This window comes from Tursiops truncatus, chromosome 16 (genome assembly GCF_011762595.2).
Source record: "Tursiops truncatus isolate mTurTru1 chromosome 16, mTurTru1.mat.Y, whole genome shotgun sequence".
Lineage (NCBI taxonomy): Eukaryota > Metazoa > Chordata > Mammalia > Artiodactyla > Delphinidae > Tursiops > Tursiops truncatus.
In genome coordinates this window covers 53,868,085-53,882,032 of record NC_047049.1, presented here as the reverse complement: position 1 = coordinate 53,882,032, position 13,948 = coordinate 53,868,085, and the positions used below count along the sequence as shown (strand labels likewise).

The 13,948-nt window shown below is 55.1% G+C and overlaps 2 long non-coding RNA genes across 6 annotated transcripts in view; one reads left to right on the top strand and one right to left on the bottom strand.

Moving 5' to 3' along the window:
• The window catches only part of LOC109550135 (uncharacterized), a 226,181-nt gene that overhangs the window by 132,364 nt on the left and 79,869 nt on the right, over positions 1–13,948 (bottom strand). The gene's annotated exons all lie outside the window — the stretch shown is intronic.
• Positions 5,716–13,948, top strand: part of LOC109550133 (uncharacterized) — a 30,600-nt gene continuing 22,367 nt past the window's right edge. For both annotated transcript variants that reach the window (XR_004522655.2, XR_004522656.2), the window contains exons 1-2: positions 5,716–5,912; positions 6,885–13,236. This is a non-coding gene — a long non-coding RNA (uncharacterized lncRNA). The remainder of the gene's footprint in view (positions 5,913–6,884; positions 13,237–13,948) is intronic.

Here is a 13,948-nt window from a genome sequence, read left to right as displayed (position 1 = left end):
CTGGGCGACCGCGGGGGCTGCCAGCTCCTGTGCTCAGAGCAGAGAAACGAGGAGGAGGGGCGCAGGCTGTCAGAGGGTCTGCCCACAACCATGGTGAGACTCCTGTCTTGGCCAAGGTCACAGAGCTGTCCTGTGGCCTGGGCCCTGCCTCGCCGAGCTTCAATTTCCCCACCAGCAAGTGAGCCAGCAGCAGGTGAGGGAGGGGGAGGGGGCTCGTATCATCGCTCCCTTATTTTCCAGATCTATAGTGCTGCAATTTTATAGTATGACGTTTATTCTGGTACCTTCTGCTCCAGGGTATCAAAGTCAACACAATTAACTGCGGGTATTTCTACCCCTGAAAAGTCATCATTTGTGAAGGGGTTGTAGGTGTGTGCAGGCACAGGTCTGTGCATTTGTGTGTAAACATGTGTACACATCCTGGAGAAGAGTGGGTATGTGTGAACACGGGGTATGGTGCTGTGTGTCCATGTGTTGTGTAAGTGGACACGTCCAAATTTGTGAATTTGTGTCATATGCGAATGTATGAGTTGTGGGTGCCTGAGTGTGCTTTTGTGTGTGTGCAAGCATGTACGTGTGCAGCGTAGCAAGGGCTAGGTAGAAGGGATGGAATTCGAGAGCCCTTCCTGGTTCCTAGTTCCCCAGGGCACTTTATTTCTTTCTGGAAGTTGTTCCGGCTGCAGCCATCAGCCTGGCCTGCCGTTTGCTCTCACGGAAGGGCAACACTGTCCTTGAGAACAAGGCCAGGAACTAGGTGACTCTGCCGTTAGGCACAGAACACACATGAGTGACACTTCACAAAGGTCTTTCTCTTCCTTGTCTTTTCTTGACCCGCAGATAGAACCTGTGAGGTAAGTAGTATCATCCCCATTTTTCAGATGAGGTAACTGAGGCTCTCCCACAGGCCAAGTGACAAGTGGAGAGGACGTGGGTACGAGATCTTCCCGCTCCACATTCCTGGTCACCGCAGAAGGGCAGGTGGAGCGGGCCCTTTACGGACATGGCTCTTTTCTTGGACACGTCTTTCTCGGACTTTTTCCTGGCCCAGCAGGATCAAGAGTCAGGCAGGAGCTGAGGTCAGTGTGGAGAGCCTGGCAGGGGTGGTGGGCAGCAGCCCCAGCCCGGAAGCTGGGGGAATGGCACAGAGCCACAGCATTGGGTAAACCAGACTGCCAAGAGCCATGGACGTGTTGGGTCTCGTCTCAGCACTCTGCGCCCGGAGATGAGCAGCTGTAGTCATGGGCCAGGGAGCCATCTCCTCGGAGCAGCTGGGCAGGGCGAGGCAGTGTGGGGATGAGGGAGCTATTCATGGGCGGGAAGAGCTTCGGATGGCCCCGTGCCAGAGCACCTAGGGTCACTGGCCCAGTCCCCCAGTCCCAAGCTGGGGCATCACTGGTTCTCTGAGTCTGATACCCCCACTCTGCCTGCAGCCCAGGCAACCTGCCAGGCACACTCATCACCTGGTCCACTCCTCACAGCAATCCTACCACGTGGCTACTCTTGTGCCCATTTCGTGGATGAGAAAATTGAGGTCCTTGGAGATAAAGTGACTGGCCCAAATACATGCCATGAGTTGAAATCAGTAGCAGAAGACCCAAGCTCTCATTCCAGCTGGGTCCAGGCAGAGCCCAGAATCAGGTGGTTAGTGGGCATCTACTATGTGGCAGGAACTGTGCCAGGTACTTCTTAGGTAACGTCTCATTTACACCACACAAGTCAATGAGGTAGAGAGCATCATCTCCATTTTGGAGAAGAGGAAACAGAGCAATTAATTTGTTTGCCTAAGGTCTTAAGTAGAAGTATCCAAACCCATGTATGCAAACCTCAAAAATACCTAATGCAGCTGGGATGACCTTCTTAAAATGTAAGTCTGACCAGGTCTCGCCTCTGTTTCCCACCGCTCCCCGGTGCCTCGAGGACCACAGGGAAATTCAAGAGCCTTAACCTGGCATCCAAGGTGGTCCACCACCTGGCCCTGAGCACTGCTCCTTCTACTCTAGCCCATCTCCCCACTCCTCAGCCCCCTGCAGCCGCAATGCTGCGTTCCCTTGAACATGCTATGTACTTGCAGAGCTCTAGCCTCGGCAAAGCCTGGTCCATCTGCCAGCAATGCCCTTCATCCTCTTCTCTGCCTGTCAAAATCCCATGTCACATGGTGGGGGGATCAGAGAAAGTGTCCTAGAGGAGGTGTCATTTGAGTTGGAGTCAGTTAATCCTCTGGATTCACGAAACAACTTTCACATTCATTACAACTTGACATTGCTGAGGAGACACTGGTGTTTATATCTGGTCACTAGACTGGGAATGCTCTCAGAGCAGAGATGGTTAACTGTTTATCTCTGTATCCTAGCAACTAGCACAGGGCCTGACCTAGCGCAAGCATTCAACTGGAGTGTGTGTATGGATGCATGCGTGAATGGAAGAATAGATGGCTGCTTGGATGGAGAGATGTGTGGAAATAAAGTAATGGGTGAGTGGATGGATGGATGGATGGATGGAAGGAATGACTGGAAGATGGATAATTAAATGGAGAGATGGATGGAGCTTGGAAGGATGGAAGAAGAAGGAACAGGTGAATTACTCATATCAACAAGCACAAGGACTTCCCTGGTGGTGCACTGGTTAAGAATCTGCCTGCCAATGCAGGGGACACAGGTTTGATCCCTGGTCCAGGAAGATCCCACATGCCGCAGAGCAACTAAGCCCACGTGTCACAACTACTGAGCCTGCAGTCTAGAGCCCGTGCGCCACAACTACTGAGCCCACGTGCTGCAACTACTGAGGCCCTCAGGCCTAGAGCCCGTGCTCCACAGCAAGAGAAGCCACCGCAATGAGAAGCCCGCGCACTGCAACGAGGAGTAGCCCCCACTTGCCGCAACTAGAGAAAGCCCGTGCGCAGCAACGAAGACCCAACACAGTCAAGAAAAAGAAAAAAGCACAAAATTATTCAGCAGCAACAGAGTATATTGAGTACCCTCTCTAACCTCCACCTGAACCACACTCAGACAGTAACTCGAGAAGCCTCCCTACTTGCCTCCCTTACATCTTTTTGTTCCAGGTTGAAAAAGACCTGGCAGGCAAGGAACAGAAAAGTGTCCCAGATGGGGTGGGAATGGACCCCCACCCTTGGTGTTGAGCTCACATCCTGGAAACCTATGGCTATGCTCTAGGAAGATACAGGGCCTGCCCTGTCCCCTGAGATGAGCTAAGCAGGGAGTAGCCCACGGTTCGTCTTTCCATTAGCTAAGAACTCTTCCAAGCCTGGCCTCTCCCGGCTCCAAATTCCACTGCCCAAGATAATTGGAGCCGGGGCCTGTGGCCAATGTTGCTTCAATCCCAAAACCAAAACCACACTGGCTGGAGTAAGAGGGGCCTTGGGGTCAGCATCTAGGAGGTGCAGGGGCAGAAGAAACTGGACCAACATCTGGAAACAGCTGGAGGCGGCTGGGCCACCATCAGGGGCGGGTTCTGAGAGCAATGGGTGTGAGTCCTCTCCAGGAGCACAGGGGCCCAAGAACGGGCTCCTTCTGAGGAGGGGCAATGGCACGGACTTCTCTCCGGGTTCCACCCCACCCACCACGTCCCCACTCACCCCTGCAGTCTCACATCTGCGAGCAAGGCCCTGCCAAGTAAACAGCTGTAGCCCACGTTCCAAGGCTCCCCAAACCCCAGCACTCCCCACAACGGCCAAAGCCATATCCCATCCATCCCCCAGCGTGGGGCCCATGGGAGGGGAAATGCCCATTAATCACAGGGAGACGGCTTCCGGGCAGCCTCGAAGACAGACCGAGGAGACTGGAGCTGGGAGGGAGCTCCCCACAAGTTCCCTGGGGAGGTCAGGGCTCCCACTGAATCCATCAGCCAGCGTCTTGCCTTCTGGAGCCCCGGGAATGTTTGCGAGCCAGCCAGCCGTGCTTGCGGCCTGGACATCGGGAGAGAAGGGTGGGTATGTCCTCTGCCATCATGCCTTCCTTCCTCTATCCACTGAAGCATCAGAGAAAGCCTCCAAGGCCAGAGGGCTGGAGTCTTGGTTCTTTGCCTGGCTGGTCGTGTGACCTTGGAACTCAGATTCTACAAACTGGCTGTACCTGTGTGCACATCCTACAATTAGTCAGCACACTGTGGGGAAGGCCCCCACTGATGCCCACACCCTCCATCCCTAGACCCACAGAGGAGAAGGTCAGCCATGGTCCTTGGCCTGATCTGAGTCACTGAACACGCTTGGCAGTGGGAGTTGATCTATGCAGCTCCAGGGAGCAGGGCCTTGGAGAAGCCATGACAGAGAGCAGGGAGCCCAGAGCAGGGACAGGAATGTAGACAGACAGCCGCCAGGAGCTGGGTTTCCACTCTCCCTGCTCAGACCAAGCCCCATCTCCCCATCCTCACCCTGCCTTTGGTGCCAAGGGCTGTGGCTTCCTCTTGGAACACTTGAGCCCTCCACGTCCCACAGGGATACTGTGACAGTCAGAAGCGCACAGACCATCAAAGCTGGAGATGTGCTGACTCACCCCTGACCTCATCATATGACCTTGGGCAAACTCCTGTTCCTCTCTGAGCCCTGTCAGAACACCTGGCGAAAGAGAGCCTGGAGATTTCCCATGTCTTTTCCCAAGGTCACTGGCATCCCTGGGTCAGCCAGCAGTGAGGTGGCTGGGCTAAGCTGGCCATCTGGGAGACACAGCAAGAGGCAACAGGAGGGAGACAGCCCAGGGCAGCCAGGCAGGGCTGGTGAGCAGAGCATGGGCACTTGGCGGGGTGCGGGGGGGTGCATACAGCAGGACTCAGGCCTCTCCACAGGCAAGGGGAAGGGGATAGAGCAAGTGATTTTTCAAGCAAATCTCTACTGAGTCCCTCCTGTGTACCACCCATCACTCTGAGCCCACTGATGTTACCCGCCTTGTGCCGCAAAGAGTCAGGTAGGTCACATCCACTCCACTGGGGAGGGCACTGAGGCTCAGAAGGGATAAGACAAACATTCAAGGTCAAGCAGCTTAAGTGGACATGCTGGGGCTAGAGTCCAGATTTTCAAACTCCACAAAAACAGCACTTCCCTAGGGGTCAGAAGCAGGACCCTAAGGCCAGGCAGGAACCAGGATGGGACCTAGGCATGAGGTACAGTCCCAACTGCTGACAAGGCTGGGGCTTTGATTCTTAGAGCAGGGCAGGCCAAATCTCCAAGTTCCACCCAGGCCCAGGGCTCCTTAAATTCCTCACCCTGTGGTCAGCTCAGGGGACAAGGGGAGGCCAGTCAAGGCTCATTCTCAGAGAGGACCCCCCACTCTTTGGGGGATATACACTCAGAGGACACTCCCACAGTATTTGCACACCACGCCCTCTGAGCGCATCCCCGCCACCACTCTTGGTTTGAGGCAAATATATCACGAATGGGTGGCGGCACTAGGCCCTGAGGGTAAGTGGGTGACGTGGTCTCCAAAGCCCCTCCCCTCTCCAGCCCTCTCCCTCAGCCTCCAGATCAGCACAGCTCCCAGGTTGAAATCATTCCTACTGAGGACATATGCTCCCGGCAAGCGCTAGATCCCCTGGCTGCCTCTCCATTCCCATCTGCCTGGTTAAAGAATCATCCGATCTCTCGAGTCCTCGATTCCCCTAGCCTGGGCTGCTGTAGGCTTCCACTCCTCCCCCAAGAGGTCTGACTCAGCCTATGGCCTTGAGCAAGTCCCTCCCACCTCCAGGCCCCCGTGTCCACACTTGTCAAATGGAAGAATAAGTTCAACACGTATTACCGTCTAACCGGCAAAGACTCCGGGACTGGCCTCTTCCAGATGGGTGGAGAGAGGTAGGCAAGGCCAGCTGAGCCCCTGGCTGAGGCAGGAAATGGAAGAGCAGACCCCAGGCCCACCCCGGGGCCGTTTCATCAATGCCTGCTTTTGTCTGTAGCTCTCAGCAAGCAGGTGAGTTCATCTTCCATTAAGGACAATTATCTTCATTTGCATATGCTAAACGTGACATTTAAGGGAGCAGTTCCTCCCCACCCCAAACAGGATAAAAGTCCAATGACAGGCAGGCAACCTGGGGTTTGGGGCAGAGGTGTAATTGACTCATATTAAGGGAAGATACAGGGCCATACAGGTTTTGAAATGCAAATGACAGCGTCACTCCTTCCACAGGGGCTGAACAGGGAATGATGAGGGCCAGGCTGGTGCTTCCCAGCTCCTGTCTGTCCACATCTGGGCAGGACAGGCCTCCTGACCCACAGAATAAAACAGATAGAAGGTCAGCAGGAGGCCCATTTTACTGGAGGGAGCAGACGGACCCAGCACACCCTCCTCTCCCCAGCAGCCCGCCCTCACCCCGGCCTGCCCTGCTTTGCCCGCAGCCCCTCTCTGCCCACCGGAGTCAAGCAGATTCTGCCGCCTAAGTGCGGTCTGTTAGCATGTTGGGTCTTGGCTCAGAAACCTCCTCCAGTAGCTTCATCTGTGGCTACTGTCAAATTCCAGCCACTACAAGGAGGAAGCCAAGAGGCCCTAGATACCCCATCCCACACTGGCCTCGGCCTTTCTCTGTACTTAAAGATGCCCTTTCTACCCCACCGCCCTGGCAAACTCTCACCTGTCTCTCAAACCAGTTCAAAGGGTGCCCCTTCTACGAAGCCTGCCCCAGTGGCCCAGGCTGCACTAATGATGGCCTCCTTCTCCCCCAGCACTGGCCTTCCCACTGCGGCTGAGAGCCCTGGGAAGCAGGTTTAATTCTGATCCATCTCTGTGTGCGAATGTCTGCTCAGAGCTGCCTCCCCAAAGGAGCTCATAAGATTTGGTGGATGCATGAAAGGAAGCACGAATGGATGGATGTTTTGGGTGCTCTCATTACAAGGCTATACCCTGCACTTGACTGAGTGGTGACTGACGGTACCTCCTATGTTACAGATGGGGAAAAGTGAGGCTGGGGGAGGTAGAGACTCCACCTTCAACTCAGTGAGGGAACTTGGATAAGCAGGGCCTGGAATACCGTTCCTGACTCCCCACTCAAGTGGGATCACTGCTGCTTGGCATTGAAGACCTCCACAGCGATGGGAGCCTTCCCTGTGGCCACCTCATCACGTGGCCCTCCCAGGTCCTGACGCAGCCCTGACTTCCCGGTGCTCTCAAGACCCAGCCACTGAGCCCGAGGTAGATCCTGATGATGTCGTCCCCGCTCTGACCGATCACTGACTCCCGCCTGATTACTCCAAAAACAAGGAAAGTTAAGTCAGCACTGCAGGATGGTAACTATAGACCCAGAGATCCCCAGCGCGGAACCCTAGGAGAGGAAACACCTGTTCATAACTCTCCTTTGCCCCAGACGTCCAGAGCTGTCCCCTGCTCTGGAGAACAGGAAAGGAGGGGAGAAGGGGGAGGGTCAGAGGAAGAGCAGAGGGGACCTTGGATGCACTCTGCCCCCGAAACCCTGACTCCCGCCCCCAAGCCTGCCTGCCTCTAGTGAGTGATAACTCCCCTCCATCTGCACCTGCCCCCTCCCTGCGGCAGCATGGGCTGAGGAGGTGGTCAGGGTTCAACTGCATTTTGCTTTTTGTGATCCAAGAGACCTCAGGCAAGTTTGGAACCTATCAGAGCCTCAGCTTCCTCTTCTGCGAGTTTGGATGGCAAAGCCGTTCCCTGTTAATTAAGCTAATCCACAGGAAAGCGCCGAGCAGGCGGTAGGTGCGCAGAGATGCTCTGTTGCCTTCCCCTCTCCTGCACCGGACCTTTAAGATGAGAGCCCCCAGGGAGCGTAGGGGGCAGACCTGCCTGCCTGAGGCTACCCCTCCTCCTCCTTCCCTAATGCAGAATCCCCCCATAGAAGGAGGCCAGCAAAAATCACGGGGCACCGCTGCTCCCCAGACATCCGCCAGAGGCACATTCCATAAAACGCAGGTGTTTAGGATTCAAAACTCTCAGCAGGCCACATTAGGACAGGAATAGAGAAAGAACAGAGAAAACTCTGGGCCTGAGGTGGACTCCACGCTCCCTTGTCACCGGACAATCCAGTGAAACCACAGAACGGAAGGGCCACGCAGCAGTTCCCTCACGTGGCCGCACGTTAGAATCCTCTGAAAGCTCTAGCATCTCCCAGGACTCAGTCGCACCCCACGCCGATGAAATCAGAATGCCTGGGGGAGGAGCCAGGCCTCAGCGTGTTTAGGATCCTAGTTGGTTCCAGTGTGACTCATACTTCGGAAACCACCGGGCTACAGGACAGGATAGTGATTGTAGGCAGCTGGCCAAGACTTGACCATATTCAAAGTGCTTTCTTATCCATCGCCCCATCTGATGGTCATCTGTTGGCTGAGGAACCACATTATTATACCCATTGTACAGAAGAGAAAAGTAAGGCCTAGGATATTGCCCTGTCTTCTGAGACAGTCATTGTTAAGGCTGGGACAAGAGCCCATTCTCCAAACCCTCAAAGTTGGCCTCTGCCTACATCGGCACAGCTACAGTGGGCCCTTGGGGATGGTCTCGAAGATGAGGACCTTGACTTCCATGGGCTCCCAGATTCTGGGGGAAATCCCATCCTTTCCTGGGAGTAGGTTCTGAGGGTGGCAGGGAGAGCAGAGCACGACTGTCCCTGAGGCAGGCAGGGAGGGCTTTGCAGGCTGGATGCAGGCTGGCACGCTGGGCCAACTCATGCCTTGGCCCCAAGTAGGCCCTGGCTCCAGCCCAGCAACTTCTCCCATCTGGCTTCATCCTGTGGTGTGTGGGGGTCTGCTCCGGGATGGTGGGGCTCAGACATGGGCTCTTTATCTGAGTCTTTCCTGACACCCCTCTGATAACAAAGAAGGTAGCGTAAGAGGGAACGGAAGGTTTACTGGGGATTTCAGCTTCTTCTCTAGGTCTGTGTTGGAAACACGGATGTTCACGTAAAGCCCAAGGTACCATTGGCAGGGAAACCAGAGGGGCCCACGGCAGCTCTGGGGCTGGCCTAGCTCCCACCCCATCTCCTGGTCCTTGAAGACTCCCAGCAACCGCATGTGCAGCCCACACTCTCCCTGGCCCGTCCATTTCAGGGGACAGAGGAAGGGGGAGAAGATGAGGAGAACAGCCAAGTGGCACGGCACGGAAGGATGCAATGCTTGCAGCCACCAGGCTGGAGTTCAGACCCCAGCTCAGCCACATCCTCTTGCTGTGTGATTTCAGACAAACTGCCTAACTCTCCAAGCCTCGGAACTCTCAGTTATAAAACAGCAGTGAGAAGCATCCTCACCTCCAGGTAATTGTGAGACTGGGATTCAAGAACATCCACGCTGGCTGCAAGACCCAGAAAACATTGTTTTACTTTCCCTTGCCTCACTAACCCATCTTTAAAATGGGAACCATAATGCCTATTCCCAGAGATGGAGTGAGGATTAAATCCGTTAACTGAGTTAATCCACATACAATGCTTACAAGAATGTCTGGCCCACCCCAAGCACGCATTCATTGTTCCCTATTATAGCACTCCTAGCATGGGCCCTGGCACACAGTAGTTCCTTAAGAAACATCTGTTTCCTTCCTCCGCTTCCAGATACTTTCCGGATGTGGCCAAGTGTAGGCAGCTGCCTTCCTCTGATGCCTAGTGACTGGCTCTGAGCCAGCTCCTTAAAAACTTGGAAACGTTGCCCACTTTCTCTTCTCCTGTTTCATAAAGCAATCGCAGAAGAGAGGCACTGACCTTGGGCAACCTTGTACTGCAATGGTTTCCAAAAGGCAAAACAGTAGAAGTCACCACGGGAGAGGCTGGCACACCACGCACGCCCCACCTCCCTCCAGCAGCCAGGGCCCACCTGAGCAGGGCTGGCCTGTTGGTCTCTGCTTTTTCTTATATGGAGGATGTCCCCCAGGGCAGAGGGCGCAGGGGGGCCTAGATGCTCTGGAGCAGTGAGGAATCATGGAGACTTTTCCAAACTCAAGCAATGCTTACTAAGCACCACCCCGTGCCAGGCCCCAGGCTGGTCACACTGGAAGCATTTCCTCTGATCCAAGTGCAGCCTTGAGGGGCACGGTTTCTGGAGGAGAGGCCAAGGGTCAGAGATCTTCGCGACTGCCAACTGACTATGAAGAAGTGGAATAGAGGGAACTCAAACCTATGACCTGGGACGCTGTGTCCTCCGTTCTGTCTTTATCATGCCGTGCTCTTCAAATAGTGGATAGAAGTTCCTGCAGAGGAGGGGTCAGGCTCAGTGACTGAGCTGGGCCTAGTGGAATCACTGAAAACAGATTTCAGGTCTGGATAAGCACAATGGCTAGTGGTCCCAGCTGCCCAGAGATGAAAGGTGCTGCCTTAGGGCCAATGAGCTCCCAGTAGCCCTGGGGCTGAGGAGGGATGCAGAGGAATTTGACCAAGATCCCTTCCCACTGGGTGTCTCTAGCACCCTGAAATTCACTCATTAGACAGATGTTCCTTGAACACCCTCTCAGCTCCAGCCCAGGCTCTGGATACAGGATGGACGAGACAGGAAGTGCCCTTTGTCTTGAAGCTTACATTCTAGTTGGGGTAGTGGGAGGACAACAAAACAAGTAAGAGCTCCGGAGAAAGCAAAGTAGGGTAACGGGATAGAGCGAATGGGGTGGAGCAACGCCAGGCCTCGCGGTCAGGGAGGGTCTCTTTGAGCATGTTGCTTGACCTAGGTGAAAAGGGCAGACCACAAAGACACCCAGGGGAAGGGAATTCCAGGCAGCAGGGACACCACGCAAAGGCCAGGAGGTGGTCAGCCAGGCTGGTCAGCCAGGAAGTCAGGGATGAGAGAGAAGAGAGCAGTGCCGAGGCACAGTGGGCCAGGAGGATGGGGGCGGTGGGGGCGGTGGGCAGGACCAGGTCACACAGGCCGTCTCCTCTCAGGCCCCAAAGGGGAGTGCCATGCTCTCCTGACGGCTGTGTGGAGAAGGAAGCATAGGGGTGCAGAAGCAGACAATTGAAGCCCAATTCGGAGGCCAGTTTAGTCATCTGGCAGACAGAAGATGAGGGTGTGGACGAGAATGGTGACAGTGGAGGTGGTGAGGCATGAAGAAATTTGGCATCTAGGTAGAGTCAATAGAATTGGTTGTCAGCAAGGAAAGGAACCAAGAGTGACTCAGGGCAGCGTGGGGCACCCCGGAGACCGGCCTGGGGAGAAATCAAGAGGCGGATGTAAGCCACGATACTTTTGAATGGGGTACCCACTGAGGGCCTGCCCAGCCACCTGGGGTTAGGAGATGCCCTCTCTGAGTCCAGGAGATGTGGGGCTTAATGCCAGCTCCCCTCAAGGAGTTCATTCTCTCATCCGTTCATTCATCCTTCTATCCAGCCAGCCACCCCTTCATTCATCCCCTCGCTCATTAATCCGTTCATTCATTCAACAGTTCTTAAGGAGAGGTCTAGAAGAGGAAGTCCCCTAGTTCTGGGCCTGCTCAGAGCATCCAGGTTTGACCAGGACCGCCTGCAGGGCAGGGGCAGCCGCGCCTTTGCCCAACGCCTTCTGGTGAATTTATCCCATAGAAAGAAACCAAGGGGGCTAGGCCAGCAGAGTCCCATGGCTGAGCCAGCGGGGAGGGCTGTCCACAGCAAACCAGGACTGGAACTCCCAGCTCCCAGCTCCCAGCTGGCTGTGTTACCTCAGGTCAGCAGCTACCCCACCTCAGGTAACCAAGGTATGACTGCTGCTCCCAGACAGAGGTACAGGGGCTGCCTGGCTGTATCCTGAGCTCTTCCAAGAGTCAGAAGCGTAGGCCACCCACTGACCGTGCACAGCGAGTCACAGGAATGGACAGCCAGGACAGCTGCCCTCTGCTGTCCACTCCTCTCCTGGTCAGGACCTGCTCACCACAGAAGGTCAGCAGCACGTGGCTGGCAGGAGCGCCACAGAACCTGAAGAACTTAGGGACCCAGTGGCGTGTAGAGTCAGACAGATGAGGGCTCCCATCCTGGCTCTCCCATTTACTTGGGGCGCAATGGTAGGAAAGCTGCCTGTGTATTTATTTGTTGAGCATCACTTTTTTCACCAGTGAAGTGGGGATAGTAACTGCCTATCTCATAAGGTTATTACAGAGGTTAAACACCCTTGGCTCACGCCAACTTCTCCTTCAGTTGTGGCATCTCAGAAGCTCTTCCTGGCTCCCTGGACCGGAGTGAGATCCCTGCTAGGTCATCCCATTTTCATGTTTGTCACACTGTGTGGCAATTGACAAGACACAGGTGTGTCTCCTATTCTGACTATTATGTTCACCATCATGTCCTCAGAGCCTGACACAGTGCTGAGCATGACACTGATGCTCAGTAAACTGTTGAATGAATGAATGGATTAATGAGCAAGGTGATGAATGAATGAATGGATGGATGGATGAATGAGTGAATGAATAAATGGATGGACGGATGAATGAGTGGGTGGATGGATGAGTGGATGGACGAGTGGATGGATGGACAGGTGGACGGATGGATGAGTGGATGGATGGATGGTGAATGAATAAATGAATGAATGAGTGAGTGAGTGAGAAGCTGCTTCTTCAGCCCTAGCCAACCTCCAGCTCTCTGGAGAGATGTCTCTCAGGGTCTCATCACCCTGCAGCAACCATGCAAGGCACCGGGGCTGGGCTGGGGCTGAGCAAGTACCCCAGCTTGGACCCGATCTGCACCTGATCATTTGGGACTTTGTGTAATTCCACAGTTGGCCAGGAAGCCAGGCCTCAGGAACTGAGCTGGAAAAAACGTTTACAGCTGGGAAACAGCCTCTCCAGCCAGAGCATGTTCCCCAGTCAGACCTGGGCCTAGAGGCAGTTCTGACTGGACAGAGGTCTGGGGCATTGGAGGCCAGCCTGCCCACTGTACAGATGGAGGACCTTAAGCCAGGGAGGGCGGGGACTTCCCTGAGGTCACAGGCCAGTCCTTGCAGTTGCTGGTACCATACGCTGGGTTTCCTGACTCTTAGGCCCTGTGTGGTACGTGCGGGGAGAATTAGGGCAGGAAGCATGGGGACCAGGCCTTCCCAGGGCAGTCTGGGGCCATGAGAACGGACTCTGAGCCTCCTCCAGCAGCCCAGCTCTCACAGGTGACCCTCTGCCTTTCGGAAGCAGCCAGCTCTAAGCAGACAGATGGCCGACGGGCCCCTGGCCCAGCCCTCGAGCCCCGGGCACTAGGCAGGATGTCGCAGCAGCAGCAGCAACAGGAAGCCCTCCGCCTGCCAAGGCCATCAGAGGCCCATCGTCGAGGGAGGAGTGCCAGCTCCAGCCACATGGCTGCCCTGCCCTGCCTCCCGGGGCCTGGCGCTGCTCAGAGGCCAGGAAGACGGTAAGCACAGAGGCAGGGGTTGGCCCCTGCACTGTACAGATCTTGCCTGGGCCCTACTGTTGAAGGTGGTATGACTCAGTGGGGGCACATTCCAGAAAGGGCAACTCCTCCCAGGTTCAGCCACCACCCCTCGCTGCCTGCTTGTCTATGATCAAAGAACTGGGGCTCACATGCTGCCCAGAAGCTGAAGAGTCCACATCAGGCCTTTGCATCTCCCATGGGATCTCTGAGGGTCACAATGAATAATTCTAACAGTAATAGTAATTGCTAATATCTCTTGAGGGCGTACTATGCACTGCACACTAAAAGCTTTCAAGTACAAATTCAACCCTGGTAAGAACTCTATGAGGCAAGGCTATTATGATCCCATTTTACAGGTGAGAAAATGGAGGCTCAGAGAGGAGATGTAACTTGCCCTAGTCACACAGCTAAGAAATGGCAGAGTCAGGACTCAAACCCAGGCAGCCTGGCCCTAGAGCCCGTGTTCTTAGGCACCCCACAGTTCTGGCTGGGCCCCCAGCTGGTGATTCCTACAAAGCACAGCGCAGAAGGGCCGAGGGACCCCCTACCTTAGGTTCAGGGGTGTGACTTGCCAGATAATGAGGTGCCCATCCCAGGCACTCAGCCCCATCCGCACACGGGGGCTGACGTTCTCCAGGCTGGCAGGGGCCTCCTGCAGCGGGGCCAGGACAAGTCCAGGTGAGCCCTACGA